Here is a 20,979-nt window from a genome sequence, read left to right as displayed (position 1 = left end):
GGACTTAGTTATAGAAACAATGGTTTAGTTTAAACAAGGCCAGTTTTAAAAAACTAAGTTTTCCCCTCTCTATGTGAGAAGTTATAGAATGGGAACCTTCTAAGGTGATACAACTGAATAATTAAGAGGCCAAGATTGGGAGTTTAATTCTCATGAGAAGAATCAGCTTTGATCAAACCTCTCTTCCATGTGCTCTCATTGTTCCATCTTTAAATCCCATTTAGTGGTAAGAGTAAACAAATGGACAATCCCTAACAATTATGAAAGATTTTCTATATGGTAGTTCACTGAGCAAAAGACTTTACACACATTGTTTTATTTTTAACTTTATAACAGTTCCATGAATTAAGTACTTGTAGTGGTCATCAGAGTAAAAGCCAGACGCCTTCCATTGATCCAGAAGGCGCTCACCTTGGCCTCTGGCCACTGCCTCTTGGCTCTTCCACGCCACACAGTGTCATCTGCGCCCCCCGCCCAGGGCCTTTGCACTTGCTGTTCTCTCTGCTTGGAGTGCTCTTTCCCAGCTCATGTCCAGGCTCAGGCTGTCACTCCGTTCAAGCCCTCCTTCAAATATCACTGTCTTACTGGGGCCTGCTCCAGCCACCTTGGAGGAAAATCGCAATGCCCCCTTGGCCATTATATACCATATCTCCCTGTGTTGTATTTTTCAATAGCAGGTACCATTTTATAGCCTTCAACACAATTAACTTACTTGGGAGTGTTTTTTGGAGGAGGGCTCTCTTGACCAGAATATGTTCAAGGATTTTTGTCTATTTTTGTCCATGACCTAGAAACACAGCTGGCACATGATAGGCAGCCCATAAATATTTATTGGGTACATTTTATACATGAGGCAGTAGGTTCAGAGAGGATAAGTGGTCATGCCTTTTATAGAAAGAAAGACTCCATTAGGAACCCACATACCAGAAACCAAACTTAGACTATATACCCTTCTCCCAAGGGTTTAGTGGCATCACCTTTGACCATCAGGGGCAAGTGTGATCAGAGTCACACCTCATGAATAGAAATACATGCTGACGACCAAGACTACAGAGACATAGTCCTTGCATATATATCTTTAGTAACTATATATGTGTGTGCAAAATCAACTTAAGTGTTCTGCGACTCTACTGGGAAATTTTATTAGATAAGACTTGAGGGAAACTAAGAAATGTCAAACTGAAAAATGAAGAGAATATAAAAGTTCTCATGAACATATTTTCCCAGGATTGGACAATGGCAAGAATGACCGTATATAACTCTCCTTTAGAGATGTCATTCAGATTCAAGGGGCATTTCCCAGAGTTCCTCTTGTGTGTTTATATGTAACCTTCCTAACAATGCAGAAATCCAATTTGCAGAGGAGGAACTGTGCTCTAAGAGCTGTGTACCTTCGTAAAATAGCCCAGTAAGGGGTAGACATTGGAACAGAATATATTTCCTTTGTCTCTGGCTAGCATGCCTGCCCCGTACACACAGGTGCTAGTTAGGCTTCAGGTGTTGATTATTTTACAGGGTCTTGTATCTTGAGGACATAACACAATTTTTGTTCATGGCTAATTTAATACCTCACCAATTAAAAAGTTTAACACTACCAATATCACTTCCCCTCCCTCTTTTTCTAAGATCAGCTGTTACACAGATTCGAGAGATTCCTATTGGAGCCCATACGTCATCACAGTAAAATTAGTGTCTTTGTCTGAAGTTCATTTCATTAACTAAACAGCCAGGCTCAAAGCTCACATTATTACAGAGGAAAAATGCAGCTGCTGACAGGATTGCTAAGAACAACAAATACCAAGAAAATCTCAATACTCTGATTGCTTTTCCTTAACCGTATTTTTGCCAGTTATTTCTCCATAGCTTCAGAAACTTGTTTTCACCTCCGCCCTTTTCCAAAAAGTGAATTCTACCCTTTGGTGGGGTGAGGGGTGGGGCACAGAATTAAGACCTCAAAAGCAAGTACAAATTGCTCATTTAAAGAATGGGAATGAAAGATACAGGGGTGCTTTCTTCCTTAAAACCTTATCACTCTGCAGAAAGAATCCGAATCCTGTCCTAATTCTCTTTGAGCGCTGGAGCAGTTTTGGGGTTTTTTTTTGTTAGTTAATTTTAATTTAAAAAAAGCACCATTCTTGAAAAGCTGTTGCTATGAGACTTCCTGGGCCTCAACAGATGGTCACAGAACAGTCCTCAGCCCCAGCGTGGGGCTCTGAAGGCCTCCACTCAGGCATCCCATTAACATTCCTGGAATACCATGGGGACAGTTTGGGCCTGCCGCCTTCTGACTGGCTCACCCTCAGTTCCTGGGCTGGCCTCCCTTGTCAAGGGGCCCTGGCTGAAATTTGTTATAAATGAATGATCAGGCCTCTCTAGGAAAAGGCCATAGCAGAGAGGATGCTGTCTCTTTCAGTTTAGGCTTCAGGCAAACTTGACCCAGAAACCCCTGGGGTTTTGAGTTGTTCTGGAGAGCTGGCAGGCAAACGTGTGTATGCAGTCATAAAGGCCCGGCATTTGAGATTCTACTTTCTCACCAATTTCTTGGTGCTGCTGGACAAATCATTCCATTTTGTCCCTTTCACCTGTCTTCCACGCTGGGAGGACATTGTCATCATAACACTGGGGTGATGACGCTGACCTATGTGCATTCGGTAGAGGAGTGAATGAGCCGTGATTAATAAATAACTGGGAAACGACTGCTTAAATATCGGATCGGTGAGCCCGGCTTCCACTGCTCTGACCAGGGCAAAGGTCAGAGAGGAGCTTGGAGACCCACACCTCTGACTCTAATTGCTGGGACCTCAGGCCCTGAAGGGCTGGTCCAGGATGCTAAACACTGGTTTTGGTGGGAAGGGTACACTGGTAGCTTTATTTGGTCACTAAAGAGCTTTGGTAATTGGAAAAAAACAAGTAATTCTAAACAGCCATAGTGTTTCAGGGTGGGGCTCATTTAAATTCCATCCGTAGAGTTGTGGCTTCTAACCCGGGCCTGGAGTGTACAAGCAAAGTCCTACTTAAGTGTCTGATGCCAGTGCTCGCTTGGTCACTTGACAGGGCATCAGAGCAGTCCTCCCAGTCTCAGTTCACAGAGGTTCATTAAGAGCTTTTCTCCCAGTGATATCAGATGATATGCCACCATCATTTGACGTTCATTTTTTAATCTTATCTGTCCAACTAAGAAGCAAAATGAGTTGAGCCTGCTCAGGTTCCTCCTTTCCAAAATCATCCATTTGTCCTGAGATGTGAACTTTAGGATTGTTGGAGGTTTTTTGTTTAAAAAAAACAAAACAAAACAAAACAAAACAAAACCATGCCCTTGAGAAATTTAGCAGAACAAAGAATGACAACTTTTCCATATTAACCAGTGACCTTTTAGTGAAGCCATTTATAGAGTGGAGATGAGGAAACTCTTTTCCCGTGTGTCTAGGGCTAAGGGTCCCCAGCTGGCTTATCCAGTCCTTATGGCCATAGCACTTTGAGCAAATGGGAGGTTCCCCCCTCGCTGTTCGCCTCTGAGCTCACAGGGCTCTCCAGCTCAGAAAAGTCAAAGCAAAGGCTGAGATCCAGCGCTGTTTTTGAGGGAGGGAATCAGGGAGAAGGACAGTTGCCGGGAGGGAAGTGTCTGACGTGTGCAGCTTTCATTTGCATAGCTGAACCTTTCAAGCAGAGCCAATGGGACACAGTGTGTGTCTGGGAGGGGGAGGCCCAGTGCTTTCTATTGTGCCTTATTGTGCGCTACCCACAGCATCAGAGGGGACACGCACTGGTGGAGGAGCCTGGCAGACATTCCACAGCTCCAGAAGGGGGAAGAATGAATTTAAGATACTTCATCCCTCACCTCAGTCTAATTCTCTAATGATACTGTTCTTGGGGTGAACTATATTTTATTTATTAACAGTTGAGTTAAAGTACATATTTGGGGGTCCCCGCGACTCTGCAGATACGTGCAAGGGCTTTCTATACTCAATATAAAAAATGTGGTGTTTCTTCTGACTTTATTTTCTTTTTAACTAGCTATAAAGAGGTTTTACAACTAGTTTTCTCTTCCTTTCTGTACTTTTTCAAGAAATGGGGTTTTTGTTTCTTTTTTTAAATGAGTAGTGTGTTTTTTTTTTAAGATAGTGGTTAAGACTATTTATCCTTATCCATACAAAAATGACTTATGCTTAATCCAGGAAATTACCTTTGATTTATACATCTTTTGACTTATATACTCTCTAGGTGTAATTCATAAGCAAAGGTAGAATTTTGAAATTTAAATCAATGCTAAATATATATTTATTAGTTTTCCAATGTTCATTTCTCCTTTAAGTCCTTCAACATTTACACATTCACTTAGTATCTGCCTGCCAACCAATGTAATTTTTCAATTATCACCAACCATCTGTCCTATTTGCACACACATTACATTAAAAAGATTGCTGGAGATTTGTGTGATGATCACATTTCACCCCATGGGTACTGTCATTAATGATGCTTTTAATCATCAAAGTAGTCATTTTTGGTATTTATATTTAGCATTATTAACATGTTGATCTCATTATAGAAAAATATTTTCATAAAGATGAGTTAACTAACAGCTAAGAAAGATGAAAATTTCCTAATGACTACAAACATTGGAAGAAAAAGGCGTATTTCAGGATGATTAACACAGATTTTGAGTGAATGGTTTATGAATGCTCATCCCCTTTCCTGCACCTCTATCTCATCTCTCTATCACTATTTACCACTTCAATAGAGTTGTTCAGAATTGGAGAACACCTTTGTTTCGTGAAGGTGTTTATATCTTTGGAATTAATTAGGTAGGAAAAGTAGCTTCAGAACCTCTTTGGATTTACAAACGGACCTTTATTCATTTACAGAAAGTTTACATTAAAAAAATGAAAGAGAAAATCACTCCCTTCCTATCAGGACCAAACAGGCAGGACTGTGAGGAACTAGTTCTGAACCACTGGTCTTTTTACCAGCCTTGGGTTACTAAGTCCTAGAGTGACCAGGATGCTGACAGCTGTCCAAGAGGGACAGCAGGATGGTCCCTGATATATTTGTCAATCAACTTACAAGTGAAATGAAATCAGAGTAGAGCTTAAGTTTGATCCGAAATATGGCTTAATAGTCCTAAGCAGCTGCTGCTCAAATTCAAGTACTTGTATTCATCATCTGACTTTCTCTGAAACATAAGGATGAGTAAGGACCAAAGTAAGACAATCACCCCCCAGACTGAAGTGAAACTCATTCCCTGATGTTGAACAAATCTGAAAAAGAAAAACTGCTTTTCCTATCACAAGAGAAAAAGTTGAAAGTAGCTTTAAAAATGAGTGGCAATTAGAACGAGACTAGAAACCCTGGGGTTGCATGATTGGAGGGAGCCAGGATCTCCAGCCCGACTTTGTGTTACTGTACAAGCTGGCGCACAGATATTTGCTGGCCCTACTTAACAGTCACTTTTCCTATCTTCACTTGAGCTCCACATCAAATAGGGTGGTGCACGTAATGTAGCGTCAATTGCCTGCAAGGGTTACAGTAATTTGACAAGTGCCCCCTTTCAAATTCACATCCTTACTTACGCACTGGTGTCATTTTTACGAGCACACCTGACAGCAAATGACTTAGAAATTATGTAGATGGCAAAGTCGAAGGAAGAGACCTTCCTTCATGATTTCAATAAAGGCCTAAACTAAACTTCCCTGCCTCTCATCATTTACCTTTTCCACACTGGCCCTTCTGTCAAGATAAATGTAGAATATAATTTTGAGAAATATCTGGTTTAAAATGGACTTACCTTAAGGAAGTCTAAGCTAGTGTTTCCATTGTCCTCAGTTGTCTGTTGGACATCTCTGTCCAGCGTGACACTGGGCCAAGCTGGCCCAGGGAAGGGGCTCAGTGGTTTGGGAAAAGAGGCAGAGAAGCACAATTCCAGCCCGGAAAGAATCCACAGGAGCCAGGGCCAGGAAGGCGAAAGCTAAGACACAGGTGTCTGACACCAAGCAGGCACCTCTGCTCGGAACCTGCAATCAAACGGCTGCCCTGATTAGCCAAATACAAAAGGCAGTTCGGATTACTGCCCTCCTCCCAGCCAATCACGGGCCAGCCTGCCTGACAGCAGCAGGCCCCCCCGATGCAAGAGGAAGCACGCAGGGCCAGAACCTGAGAACTGGTTTCTACAGTAGCCACTGGAAGCCTGGTCCTGCGCGCACTCCCGCCCCACTGGCACTCCCGTCCCACGTGCACTCCTGCCCCACACTCGGAAGCAGCTGTTTGTCAGGCTGTTGCAAGGACAGCTGTGGTAACGGGTAAGCCACGTTCTGCCCTCTCCAAAGACTGTCGCTCTAGGTCCTTTGACTCATAAACAGCATGGTGCTCTGTGATGACAATTAAGTGAAGGTAAGAGAGAAGGAGTAGCCTTGGCAGCTTTAACCGTTGAGTGCCCCTGTCTGCTCTTCCACCCGTCCCTGGCCAGTCTCCACTCCGACTGCTTTGCAGCTGAATAACTTCAATTTTCAGTTTTCTATGGTTTTTGCAAGCAATAGTTTTTCACAGAAACTAGAAGAGAGGGAGAATCACATAAAAAGAAAAATCTTTCTGCTGTCATTGTCTCCAGCAATAAAATACAAACTTGTAAAAAATCACCTCGGACACAGAAATTTATCAAGATACTGCTTGCAAAAAAAACCCAAAAAAAACCAAACCGACAAAACACTGCATTTTAAAATTCACCGCACTGGAGCACCTGGCAGCTCACCTTTGTGGGTGGAATCATAACAGGTCCCTAAACTGCCCCCAGTTACAGGAATTTTCCTTAATTCTATCATCTGAGACCCTGAAACTGCAGCCCTTTGCAGCTGTATGGATAAGTAGAGCTTGATTTGAGTTTTGGTATTTGCCCCAGACCAAAAGCACAGGCATCAGCTGAACAGCAACCACAGACACAAAGAGAGAGGAAAGGACTAGTGCACACAGAAAGAACGCGGGACTCCGAGTCTGAGTTCATGGGTAGGAAATGCATTTTCATTACTTCACAGCTGCCTCTGTGGGGGACTGGGATCCCATCTTGCTAAACCTCCTTGTAAACCTCCTTGCTAAAAAGTCTTTAAAAGACGTGCACATTACGTTTTAGATGAAGAAAGAAAGGACAGGGAAAAGGAATGCTCATACACACTCAGGGCTGAATTCTGAACTCACAGGGGCCGATATCCTCTAAATACAGTAGTAATTTCTACAGACAACAAGGAAGGCTAAATGCCAGCCTCAAAAATGGCATTATATTCTGTGTTAATTTTGAAACAACTGTTTTATTTAAAGATTGTTCCCATATTAACTAGAGAGACTGTCTCTCCAGGATGTTATGTTCTACTTTAATTCCAGAGCTATTTATATTCCTATAGTGTGGAATCTAAGAAAACAGAATTGTGGCCAGAGTCAGATGGGAACAGCCGTTGGGGTGGGGCAGAGAGTCATCTTTCAGAAGAGAAGCCTCCCACCAGATCCTGCACCATAGATACATTCTTTCAAAAGTAGCCTTCTTTCCTTTTAGGAAGGCAAAATTCCTATCCCAGTTTTGTGTTCTCCTCCCCCTGCCCTTGCAACCTCCCCAAACACAACCGAGTTGCTTCTCCTTTCATCATAGGCTACTCCCACCAAGCCAGAGTTCAAGAGCAGCCAGGCCATGACATTAATTTTGACCGTGTCAAATTTAACCCTCTGTCACTGACCAGAAGCTCATCTCCACAGCGCAGAATGACAGCCGGTGACGCTCGCCACCTGTTTATCGCAATTAGCTGTCTAGTCTGGGAGGGCCGTCCCCTCACACACCAGAGCATTCACAGTGGTTTAAAGGAGCCAGGGCTACTCCCTCCTCATTTCACCAGAAATTTCCTCATAGTCCAGCTCTGTCCAATCGAAGCTCGCTCCAAATCTTCTTTCTACCAAGTTCCCTGTGACCGCAGCCTCAACCAATTGGAGGCTCTGGGAACTGTCCTCACGGATGCTATGTCAAATTGGAAGAGAGGACATTTCTATGTGATATTTCTATATCTCTAGAAAAGCTAAAGCAAGCAAGTTAAGGAAAAAAATTATACTGAAGCAATGAAATCATCTGTCCTTTCACAGATTAGGAGATAACTAAGGGAACCATTGTTATATTTACAAAGAACAGATGCCTATGTAGTATTAGATGGAACCTAATATTTGATAACTTTTGGTCTATTACAATAGCAATTTCATGTGATTCAACCTGTAGCTGAAGTGTAGTTAACCACCACACAACTAGTAATTAACTATGTGTCAGTAGTTACTATGTTACATTCTCTAATCATTACTACAATTCTGTAAGATAAATACTATAATTATTGTTACAACTTTACAGAGAAGAAAGGGAGACGTGGGGGGAGTGTTAAGTAAGCTGCTGAACACTTTACCTCTAGCAGGCTCCAGAGCTAGGGGTCCACACTCTGGCAATCAGACTCCAGAGCCCAGACTTTGAACTGCCACCCTGTAAGGAAGGAGAATCTGAATTCTGACTTTGGCATTCACTAGCTTTGTAACCCTGTGCCAATGACTAACTTCTGTAAGCCTCAGTTTTACTTCCTCCTGAAATGGGACTGATGATAGGACCTATCTGCTGTGGGGACGCAGGGGGTGGTGGAGGTTAAGCACTTGGCCCCGGGCCTGGCTCCTGCAGCGAGCTCCAACATGGCCCAACAGCAGGGGTGTGGGCAGGGTGACCACTCTCCCACTTTCCCCCGATCTGAAGTGAGAAAGTGAGATGGCACACTATGTGTCTCCTCTACCCTTTGGTGGTCTGGCAGCCCCTCATGGACTGAAGGACATTGGAGTCTGGGGTCTTCAAGTCTGGAAGTGACACCCTTCATGTCCTTGCATGTGACTTTGGCCTATGGGAAGCTCTCACACTGGAGAGGTACACCAGTTACCTCTCATCCACACCACACCGCCTCCCCACCCCATAAACCCTGCCCTCACCCATCTTCTCTTTCCTGCTTGCTCCACTTGGGACTTCTGCGAGAACCTGGAATGCTTGCAAAAACATCTTAGACTTCACATATATCACCTGCCTGGCTGGCTTCTTTGGCAGCCAGCTGTAGAGGGTTACAGAATCCATGCTTGAAGAAGCATTGACGATTTAATCTGGAAGCAGTGCTGCAGAACCCAGAATGCACTGGTTCTGCCACTGACCTGCTTGGTGACCTTGAGCAAGTCACTATTGTCTCTGGGCTCTAGTCCTCACTCTAATTCAGAACATCACCAAGTTTCTCCCCACTACTGGTTTCAGTGGTGAAAAGAAATAAAAGAATAGACTAGATGGGTTTTTGAAGAAATACGCTTTTAAAAAATGTTTCCTTTTTTCTAAATGTTTCCTGTTTCCTTTTTTCTAAAAGCTGGTAGTTTATTCATTCAGGCACTGCCTGTTTTCTTCTGATAACCTTTTGAAAAAACAAACTCACAGGTGGAAGAGGTTTATGGTGCTCTGTTGACAAACTGCAGGCCGAGATAGATGGCCTTGACTTCAGAACACCAGATTTCCACTGGGATTTCCCTGAGTGATTTGCACATGTCCCTGTATGGCACCGGTTTGTGATTTGAGTTGGGGGCAGGGTCTATGGAGAGAAAGCCTCCCCCCAAAATGAAGAGGATTTTTAATTTCTTTGTGCCTGTGCCTGACGCTCACACTGTTCTCTCGAGGCTCCGGGTAGGTTTGTTCATTATGGAGGGTAGATGTGGAGACCTGCATGGTGCTTCCTCACCTTGCATTTTAATGGTATGCTCCAGGAGCCCAAAGTACTTCCACAGGGAATATTTTGAAAAAGTAAAAGTTTGTCCTCAGTACTCCCAGGAGACATTGAACTTTATGAGTGGAAGAGATAAAAACAGCCTGTTGGCCTCTGGTCTCCTTTCTTGCCATGGAGTGCTCACCACCTTCTAACACACTGTATAATTTACATATCTATTGTGTTTATTTTTCATTCCTCTGCTCAGAAGAATGTCAACATGAGGACAGATGCATTTGTTTTGATCCTGGCTGAGTTCTAAGCATCTAGAACAATGACTGACTTATATTAGATTCTCAATAAATAAATTAAGTGTTGTAAAATCATGTTCATAAACGACCCAGGTAGCACTGGTGCCCTGCACATCTCACTGGTCAAAATCACAGTGTGTCCTTAGGAGGAAGACACAATGTAGAACAGATCGCACTGGTGAGCACAGTCACAATAACCCAGGTGACGATGATGTGTAAGGCAAAAAAAGTAAAAAAAAAAAAAAATTGGGAGGGGGGAGTGGTTCACAACTGCAAATTTTCATGTAGAAGTTCCACGAACTGCGTAGTGATCCTACAGAAAATCTTAATAAACTCAGTTTCCCTTTTCAAGTTCCCTTTTGATTAATTTCATGGGAAAGTGTATGTGTGGGAGAATGCCGGGTGGGCCTGCAGGGTCAGGCCCTGGAACACACTCCAAGGCAAGCGGACACACAGCACTTGAGCTGGGTTCCCTTTGCGCTCAGGTGAACATTTTTATCCCAATCTGACCACATGCTGACATCAAGATTGATGAGCGAATGCCTACAGCACTGTGAAAGGTGTCGGTTAAGTCCAGAGTATTATTGTGTAATACCTTGCCCGTATAATAACTGTAGGACTTTCAGTTCAGAATCAGATACATAATAACTGCACCACTTATGGTACAGAAACCAGAAGGCATGACATTTTTTCACTGATGGTGGTGCTGATACAAGTCACTGGCCAGAAGGTAGCAAATGAGGGCACTGAGCTCAGCCAGCCCTTCAAAGTGCCGACATCCCCAGTAGGGACCCCCAACTTACTGCTGAGCACTAAGAAGAGCAGATAGAGAGAAATTACATTTGGGTTCACATTTTACCCATAGGGGTGAAAAGAAAACTGGAGAAAGAACAATGAGGAACACAGCATTACTAATGATTCATTTCATCTCTAGGAAAATTACACAGCTAATATAAAAAATAAATAGGGTATAAAGGTGACAACAGCCAATGTCAGTTACACTCAGGAGCATACGTGTTACTTAGTAGGGTGTTTAGTACATATCAGGCAGGATACTGAGTGCTCTTTATGTATGTTTTGTTTTAACTCTTCCAACAACCCTGCTAGGGAGCTGCAGTTATTATACCCACCGTACTGCTGAACAATCTCAGGCACAGACAGATTAAAAATTTGCCCAGGATCATGAAACTAGCAGGTGGCAGCAACAGGGCTGGAATCCAGGCTGTCTGATTTCGACGTGTCTGCTTTTAAACACTACTGTCTGCGTTAGATTTGTTGTGGCTTACAAATGGGAGGTACATGGCATGTACAATATTGTGGAGCTTGGGGATTTTTCTGACTAGCAGATTCTTCTTAGGGAGAATATGCTAGCCACCCCCAGCCAGATATCAGCAGAGCTGATCAGCTGAATGGCGCCAGCCGGCAGGAACGAGAGAGGCTGTCAAAGCAATTAGCCTGATGATAATTCGGGATGATAAAACCAGCTTCAAATCATAGTTCAAACGGACAACATAAAGAACATTCTTCCCGAGCCTCTACCTTGTCCTATGGTACAAAGAAGCCGTTTGGATGAGAGGGGGACTGGCAACCTCACGGGCACTGAAGCGTGACAGGAGAGGTCCCGAGCAGGCAGTCCCTATGCTCCGTGGGGATTTTCATTCGTTCAGGAAACAGTTCAGGAGGGCGGGGCTGCGGTGGGCACTGGAGAGATCAAAGAGAAGACACACCGATTCCCAGCCCTGGCTCTGTGTCCGAAACTGTCAAACATCCTTCTACTGGAAAAGATTCAGTCTGGGCAATTAGCCGGAGATGAAAAAAGTGGCAGGCGAAAGATCACAGGAAGCGGCGGGGCCCCGAAGCCGGCCAGAGAAAGGACACGTCACCTGAGGTGGGGCCACACCACTCGAAGCCGGTGCTGCCAGGTTGTCTGATTTTCCAGAAGCCAGAAAGCCAGAGTCTTATGTAAAACTTCCAGATTTTTAACAGGGATTAAACAAATGGTTGCAGGCCAACTTATTTCTAGATCAAACAAATATCTTCAGGTCAAACATGTATGTAAGATGTAGTTTTCAAAGTCTGCAAATCAAAGAACTTGATTAAATTCATTGACAGATTTTTTTTGAGATTTTATTCATTTATTTTTAGAGAGGGGGAAAGGAAGGAGAAAGAGAGGGAGAGAAACATCAGTGTGTGGTTGCCTTTTGCACACCCCTCAACTAGGGACCTGGCCCACAACCCAGCATGTGCCCTGACTGGGAATTGAACCTGTAACCCTTTGGTTTGCAGGCTGGTGCTCAATCCACCGAGCCACACCAGCCAGGGCCATGACTGAGATTTTAAAAATAAAATTGTCTAGGTTTAATAGTAAATTTTCCTTTGAAAAAGTTTTAATCATGGTTGACAATAAATATTATCTTATATTATTATAGTTTTAGGTGTACAGCATAGTGATTAGACATTCATATAATTTACAAAGTGTTCCTCCTGATAAGTCTAGTACCCACCTGGCACCACCCATAGTTACTATAATATTACTAACTATATTCTCTATGCTGTACTTTATATTCCCATGACTATTTTGTAACTACCAATTTGTACTTCTTTTTTTTTTTTAAAGATTTTATTTTTTATTTCTTTAGAGGGGAAGGGAAGGAGAGAGGGAGAGAAACATTAATGTTTGGTTGCGTTTCGTGTGTCCCCTGCTGGGAACTGGCCTGCAGGGGACCCGCCTGCAACCCAGACATGTGCCCTGACTGGGAATCAAGCCGCGATCATGTGGTTCGCAGGCCCGCAATTTGTACTTCTTAATCCCTTCACCTAATAGTGAATTTGGTATGTGGAGACTTCTGATCCTTATGTACACACAACTCAAGTAATTTTTAATTTTTTCCTCTTTTTGTAGTTGGTTTTTTTGGTATTAGGGTTTAACACACACAGAGTATGTAAGGTGCACTAATCCTATGTAAACATTAACAAATGATCTAGACCATTTTCAGCATCCATGCAAGGTTCCTTCCAGATGTTTCCAGCGTACTTCACACTCTGCACGCCCACTTTTGACCTCCACATCCATTAGCTTTGCCCATTGTTGCCTCATTCAACTCTTAATCATGATAAATTGATGACAGGTTTAGTTGCTTCAGGTCTCAAAGAAATGAGACTGGGCTTAAATAAATAAAGGCACAAGGGAAGAGAGTCATGGCAGACCCAACAGCACGACGGAGCCCGCAAACTCAGCCAGCTGCTTCTCCACGCTCTGTTCTTGTCCCTCTCGCACACCTTTCTGATGACTGTCATTTCCAGGGTGAACACTGTATGCCAAGTATGTACTTGCCACTCTGCATAGAGTGTCTCATTTAAGCATTAAAAAAGCCTCAGAGATACACATTTGGATAAAATTTATTCCAACTGTACAGCTAAAGACAACTGGGTCTGTCGCAGGTTATGCAGCTACATCCACACAGCCAGTACATGAAAAGTGAAGGCTATTAGAAAGCCCAGGGATTTTCCACTGGACAGCATGGCCTCCCCATAGATTTTAGTGAATGGTATGTTTTTCTAACTCTTCCACAAGAATATAATAAACTTTATTTCGTAACCAGGAACATAAAGAACCCTATTCAATGTAGAGTATGATTAGAAGTTAACACTTCATGTTATAAGGATCAGTGGTGGTGTTGAAAAGTATTGAAAGCTGATGTTTATTATCTAGGTACTTTTGTTTTTAAAACAACTTAACGCACACAGTTAAAATAAATATCTCACTATTTTTTCCCTGGGACTTATGAGAACATTGTCTTATAGAGTTTTGAGACAAGAGTCAGATTTGGGTGTCCAAAGACTTTTGTCTGGAGCTACAAAGTGCAATAGAAGGAGTAAAGTTAATAATATGAGGTGGGGGCCGAAAAACTGCAATTATCTTCTGGAGGGCGGGCCCCTTGTAGTACCGGCTTCCTCTGCTACGTGAGTGTTCAAGGAGCCCATCTGTATCAGTGTACCAGCTGGTGGTGTTGTGAGAGGTTATGTTCAGCTTCAGGGAATTTTTTAAAAGACTCTTTCAACGCATTTGCCCATTTCTTGCTGGGCGATTTCCAAGTCCACCTGCCTACACTATGCTGAGTGTTCAGCAGTTTCTGACCAAAAATGGCATGATCCTTATGTCCCATCCGCTCTATTCACCTGATCTCACCCCAGGAGACTTTTTTTGTTTCCCCAGATGAAAAATGTCTGTAAAGGAAAATGTTTTGCCAATGTGGAGAAGGTGGAATGAAAAATGGCAGAAGCACTAAAAGGCATCAAAATTGATGAGTTCAAAAACTGTTTTGAGCAGTGAAAAAAATGTCTCGATAAATGTATTGCATCAAATGGAAAGTACTTTTAAGGTGACTAAAGTTTAAACAGGTAAGAATAAAAACACAATTTCTTATAAATAAATTGTTTTGGGGGGGTCCCCCGTTGAATTATAATAAATATGTATTGTCAGATGAGCATTAGATTTACCACAGGATCACTTCATAAGTTATGTAAATGCCTACACACTGTGACACACTTGAAACTAATACATTACTGTGTGTCAGCTGTAACTGAAAAATAAAAAATAAACAACAAAAAGAAGGAAAATGTTTCTATCACCTACCTGACAACATATGGCTTTGCCAAAAAAGTCAGCATTTCAAACATGCAGTCCTCAAAAATTTCCATGCCGATTATATCATAATTATAGGATTAAACACTGCAAAATGAAAAGTTGTGTAATAAAAAATCTTCTCTCTCCCCCAGGAAATGTGTGCAGCACGGAAATGGGATTGGAACAGTAGCGCAGAGGTTCCTGTAAGAGGTGCGTCCCGGTGGGTTGTGAAGGGCCGTGGGGACGTGTCCCGAAGCTGTGCTCTGAGTAGTGAGTTTTCTGGTTCTGATTAGCCTGGAGCAGTTTTCTACAGATGCTTTTATTCATTCCTTAACAAGATTGAGAGCACATGAATTGTTTGCATTAAGAATATTATTTTATTGGGTGGGCAACCAGTGCATATCACTTGGAGGTAGAGGGAGTTGTAAAGCTCCGCCACCTGACAATACTGAGACACCCAATGACTGGCAGAGTGGACCAGTGCAGGGACCTAGAAGACCTCCTATTTGGGCCCATGGACAGAGTACAATGTTGGGCCTGCCCCTGTGGCTCATCCTCCCAGCAGATGAGGAGCAGCTGATGGTGTGCCAATACTTTGATGTAAAGGATACACACCACTAGGAGTTCACTGGTGCCCAAGGCCTTTTAGCCTGAGATAGGCAAAAATTCGAGTATATTATCTTTTATCTCAATAGCCATACTGAGACCAGCTATCCTATTTAAATTCTAGAGCCAGATCTATTTGATCATCTTCTTCTTGCAATTCAGGCAATTCAGAAACTCAAGTGAGATCTAGTGAGACACCCACAGTTACTAGAAGACTTTAACTAACATCCAGAATTATACTCCGTAGATAACCAGCTGAGTTAGCCGTGTGACCTTCCCTCAAATCAATACCTGTTGCTTAAGAACTTAAGCCATTTTTTAAGGCTTAGGGAATTAATTAATTTATTTTTTATTGATTATGCCATTGCAGTTGTTCTATTCCCCCCTTTCATTCCCCTCCACCCTCACCATTACCCTCCTTTAGTTTATAACCATGTGTCTCAAGTTCTTTAGATTCTATATTTCCCATACTATTCTTGCCCCCCCCCATCTATTTTCTATCTACTGTCTATGCTACTTATTTTCTGTACCTTCTCCCCCCTTCTCCTCCTCCCACTCCCCTGTTGCTAACCCTCCTTGAGATCTTTATTTCTATGTTTCCACTCCTGATCTAGCTGTCCTTTTAGTTTGCTTTTGTTTTAGGTGTGGTTGTTAATAACTGTGAGTTTGCTGTCCTTTCACTGTTCATGTTTTTTTAACTTCTTTTTCTTAGATAAGTCCCTTTAATATTTCATATAATAAGGGCTTGGTGATGATGAACTTAAGCCATTTTTAAATTACAACTTTAATCTTTTCTTATTTTATTTTTAATTTAAAAAAATTTTAATGTGGTAAAGTACACGTAACACAATGTACTGCTCAGCCACTCTTAATTGGCAGTTCAGTGGCATTCAGCACATTCACACTCTTGTGCAAACATCACCACCATCCGTCTCAGAACTCCTCTCATCTTCCCAAACTGAAACTCTGTCCCCATACAACAGTAACTCCCGGTCACTGGCTCCCACCCCTGGCTTTGGCAGCCACCGTTCTCCTTTCTGTGCCTGTGATTTGACCACTGCAGGTACCTCACACACATGGATTTATACGGTATTTCTTTTTTTGAACACGTGTCAGAATTTCCTTCCCTTTTTGAAAAGCTGAAATTTTCTTACTTTTCTTTTTTTTTTTTTACCAAAAAATGTTTCAAGTTTATCTACCAATGTTAATCAACCAGATTGATTGGGGTGTATTTGCTTTGTTTAATAAGACATTTTCAGCTTGGAACCCATATGAGGGAGCAAGAGAAGTTGCTGAAATCTGTAAAGCCCCACATTGTGCGTCAGGATCACTTGGAGAGCCTGGTCAGCTGCCTGCGGCTGGTCCAAAGCCCCAGAGTTTCTGAGTCCTTAGTTCTAGGGCGGGGGCCTGAGAATTTGCATTTCATTCACATTCCTGGTCAGTGACCACTTTTGAGAACCATTGCAACCTACCCAGTGTTAAGCCTCTAGGATTTCAATCACCGAATTTTTCCCACAGTGCAAAGAAGATACATACCCTTCCCACCTAAGACAGGAAGCTTGCAGTTATAGAATAAGGGAAGCACAGAGCAGAGTAAGAAATAGCAAGAAAGTTCAGCCCTTACCATTCCTAGTGTTGGGGGAATGAGGGTAAAAATGGTGACAAGTCATGTGGTCAGAACCAAGTTCTGCTTTCACTTCTCTGGCCCCAGGCAGAAGAGCACAAGCTTGCAAGGTAAGTGAGGGGAAGGTCCAGGGCACTGGGGAATCTTGGTGCTGTTGCTCCATTGAGACTCTGGGAAGAAGCTCACTGTAGGGAGGGCCTGGCCCGGATCAATGTAGACAGATGTCAGATGCCAGTCAGTAGACTTTGGAATAAGGCAGCTATGATGGGGTGAGATGATCCTGAGGTGAACCCCTCGGCCAGGGGTTGCTGGGATAGAAAACTTGGCAGACACTAAGGGCCCTGAAGCCAACAGGAGCTAAGCAGAGGTGTGTCTGCCAGCGGGAGGGTGCCAGGGATCCCCAAGGGCATCACCCAGGCCAGAGCTGACCAGGAATTTAACAGCTGCAGAATTCGGTGGTGGCGGTCAGCAGTGACAGGGGAGATCACAGGCAGAGCCTAGAGACCAAGGGACACCATGCCCTAAGACCTGCACTCACTCTTACCCCAAAACCCCAGATGCTATTTTGGCGAAGCAGCTGGGCAGTTGAGATGGTGTGAAAAAGCCAATATAAGAAGGAAGCATTTAATGCTAAAGACTAATCATCACCTCCAGGGACTGTTCAAACAATCAGGCCAGGCCAGCTTCTAACTCAGCTGTGGCTACCCGTTTGTTTCCTTGCTAACCTGCAAGTACGGGTTTATGTGGAAGACAGATGTAAAGAGTTCACTTTTTTTTCCTGTACTTCTAAGTTGTTATGTGACTAGGATTTTCAGATAAAATCAGGGACATACCTTTACTAAAAAAATTAGTTGTTGTTTGTCTGAAATTCAAATATAAACTGGGCATCCTCTATGTTGATTTGCTAGACCTGGCAACACCACGCATGACCTCCCATGGCCCGCTTACATGTGGTGATAAGCTTATCAGAACGTGCCTTCATCACGCATCTGCTGCAGCCCGCAAGTCTCAGTCGCTATCGTCCCAGTTGAGAGTGGTTCATAGAGCTAAACTCCGATCGTACATCCTGGGTTTCAAACTTGTGGTAATGTTCCAGAAACAGCTGGGTGGCAGAGGAAAACCAGCCTGGGAGAAAACCCTCCCTGCAGACAGTCTAGGAAAGGGCAAGTCCAAACCTGAAACATACCAATCTGTTTCTTTTAACTATATTCAAGACGTGAATATATTCACAGTTGAATTATCATAATATGCCTGTAAGGTAATTTCCAAAAGTGTGGAATGAGCATTTCCACTTTACTTTCAGGACACCTCACAGACCCCCTAACCCCATCTCTGGGGCCTCTGTCACTGGCCACTGAGACTCCCCGCTGCCTGTGCTGGGAGGAGTCTTCACGGGAGCTGTGCAAGCCACGTGGACTGATGAGGCCAAGGTCAGCCTCATGAGCTTGAGGTCATCTTCTGCCCATGGCTCGAAGGCTCCTAATGACAAGACCCACTAACCTATCCACAGAGAGCACCACCAATCTGTCACAGAGGCAGCACCTTTGGGAAGACACTCCTTTATGTTAAGATACTGATAACCTGCAAAACTGCATTTAAAAATATGAATTATAGCTTTACTACTGCCATTTTTATCAACGTAAGACTGTATTGTTCTCAAAGGACTTCAGCTATTCTTAGCCATGTCTTTGGAGCTTAGCAAGCCATCGCCCAATGAGGCTTAAAGGGAGCGAGAAATCAAAAGGCAAGTTTGAGGAACCAGAAAAGAGACAGGTGTGGAGGAATGATTCCTAGAAGAGGAGAGATTTGAGAATGAGCAGGTGGGGTGCGCAGAGAGCCGTGAGTTCTAAAATGGAACAAAGCCAAGGGGCTTCATTAGGATGCCGGCAAAAACAGCACAAAGACACATTTCATCTCCTAAGTGGCATTGGGCTTCAGACAAGCCCATCCTGCTATGGATGAAGAATCTTCCCAGGCTATGGGTTAGTACTCACAGGTCCAACACCGAAACTCAACATCACTGTCAAGTATCTATTTGGGAAAGAAGCGATAAAATCTGTAGTGTTCTCTTGCAAAAACAATGAATGTTCCCCCATATCTGTATTAATCAGGTATATCAACCATTTAAAAATTACAGAGAAAACTGTGATTAGAATCAAGCTGTGGGGCTGTTTTTGTTTTGTTTTGTTTTGAGGGAGAGTAGAGATGATGAGCCTGTACTCATATCTTCACACCCGTACCAGCCTCTGCCTCTTCTCCCTTCTTGTCGTGTGATCCCATTTCTATTTTTATTGGCATGTGAACCTGCTCCCATCAAATGAGACAGACGAGATGGGAAGGTTAATTTATTTAAAGGAATGTGAATCAACGCTTCTGGGGAAACAAAAGGCACCAGTGTGCACTGTTTTGAAAGTAAAACAAATAAAAGCATTGGCAGAACCCAAACTGTGGTAGCCCACAGGGAAGAGCCCACGCTGGTCCGGGGGTTTGAGCAACCACAGAACACCCCTAAGTTGGAATACCTACTGACTTTAAAGTTTGGCCTTTTGTGTCAGAGAGACGGGAGTTCAAATTTGTATTTCAAAGAGGTGTCCCTTGGCCCTATTGAAGGCCTGTTTTCTCTTCTGTAAAATAGAAAAATAACCATACTCATTTTATGGGCTTGTTGTGGAAACTGAATGAGAGAAAGAAATGTCTAGAATACCCAAAGCTAACAAGTGAGAGCTTACTAGAATTATTTATTAAAGGTGACAGGCTAACTCATAAATCAAAATTGATTCCTAAATATTCTACATTTGATCCAAAATAATCTACTTCTTCAGAACCTACTATGAATCTTTTGAAAGTGAAAGCTTAGTGGTCCAGTTCGTTCACCTCCTGTATATTCAGTGCCAACTGCCTCCATTCTTTTATCCCCTTTCCTTAGTTTTAGAATGTTAATCCCGAGACATTTCAATTCTAATACCACCCACATCATCTGCATTTAGGACCATCACAGGGATACCCATGAATTATTCACACAACAAGAAAATAACTCTCACTATTGTAGGGCTATTCCAAAAAAAATCAAAGAGAAGTACGCCTGTCCTGGACATTTTATTGGAAGGTGTCAAAATTACATTTGCAATTATAGGGGGCCTTGTAAATGCACAAGTGTGCAGAGGGGAAAATGCGAGATACAAGGGTTTAAACCAAGCAAAACACAGTGGGTCTTAAATTCCTGAATAGGAGCTTATTTTTCTGTTCACTACTATCTTGTGGAGCAACTCTGAGTTTTTGACCTCTGGCCCTGACTTTGAGACAGTGATGGAAAAGGGGACCAGGAATCATGAGGCAAAGGTTGAAAGGGCCCTTAATCCAAACAGCACAGGTCTCGGCCAGGATGCCGCTAAACGTCACCTTCGAGGGCGGCAGCCCAGGTTGCGTTTTCCCAGGAATTCCCCCGGACTAACGTCAGCCAGCCCCGGGCCTCATCAAGTCAGCATTGTTGTTATGAAGGTGTCAGACGTGAAGCTGTGTAAACACAGTGAGACAGAGGCCATTCCTGCTTAGTGACCTGTACCCAAAAGGTCTATTTTTAGAAACTGCTTCGAGCAGCTATGCCCTTGGAAAGCAGGCTGCCACACACTATTGCTATTTTTGAACATTTCTGTGCATTTGGATTGTGTTCTTACATGTTTGTAAAGGAGTTCAGAGGCAATGAGAACCAATTCTGATCTCTATTTAAAGTTAAAAATCCGAATTCTGCATTTTATGTAGACATCGTGGCCAAGAAGCAGGAAGCTTGTCCTTCATTTTGAAGAATAAGCATGGAGCTGCTCTAATAGACATGTATCCCATGCTTTGGGGTCTCGTTTGGGCCACGAAGACAGGGAAAGGCCCAGAGGAAGGACCTCATGCAGCCAGAGGCAGGTAGACCTCTCAGTGCTGTAGGCTGCCTGCCTCAGGCGGCCTTGGAACCACTTGTCAAGTGTGTTAAAAAGCAGGCTTCCCCCAGAGTCTGATTTAGATTTGGCAAAGAGTACAAAGATTTGCATGTAAAACAGGCACCATAGCTGATTTTGATGCAGGTTGTCCAGAGTCACA

The 20,979-nt window shown here is 43.2% G+C and overlaps 1 protein-coding gene and 1 long non-coding RNA gene across 5 annotated transcripts in view; one reads left to right on the top strand and one right to left on the bottom strand.

Moving 5' to 3' along the window:
- SHROOM3 (shroom family member 3) overlaps nt 1–20,979 on the bottom strand; it is a 281,246-nt gene that overhangs the window by 152,679 nt on the left and 107,588 nt on the right. The window contains exon 1 of one of the 4 annotated variants that reach the window (XM_037147048.2): nt 5,783–6,028. The exons of the other annotated variants lie outside the window; for them this stretch is intronic. The gene's annotated coding sequence lies outside the window, so the exon portion shown is untranslated. Of the gene's footprint in view, nt 1–5,782; nt 6,029–20,979 lie in introns of those variants that run through there. 4 annotated transcript variants of the gene reach the window in all.
- On the top strand, nt 6,181–15,017 carry LOC128625898 (uncharacterized). The gene is made up of 3 exons (XR_008389790.1): nt 6,181–6,293; nt 14,253–14,437; nt 14,816–15,017. It is a non-coding gene; the product is annotated as an uncharacterized LOC128625898 (long non-coding RNA).

The sequence above is a fragment of the Artibeus jamaicensis genome, unplaced genomic scaffold (genome assembly GCF_021234435.1).
Source record: "Artibeus jamaicensis isolate MK-2021 breed Jamaican fruit bat unplaced genomic scaffold, CSHL_Jam_final scaffold_1031, whole genome shotgun sequence".
Classification (NCBI taxonomy): Eukaryota; Metazoa; Chordata; class Mammalia; order Chiroptera; family Phyllostomidae; genus Artibeus; species Artibeus jamaicensis.
This window is presented reverse-complemented; position numbering and strand designations above follow the sequence as displayed.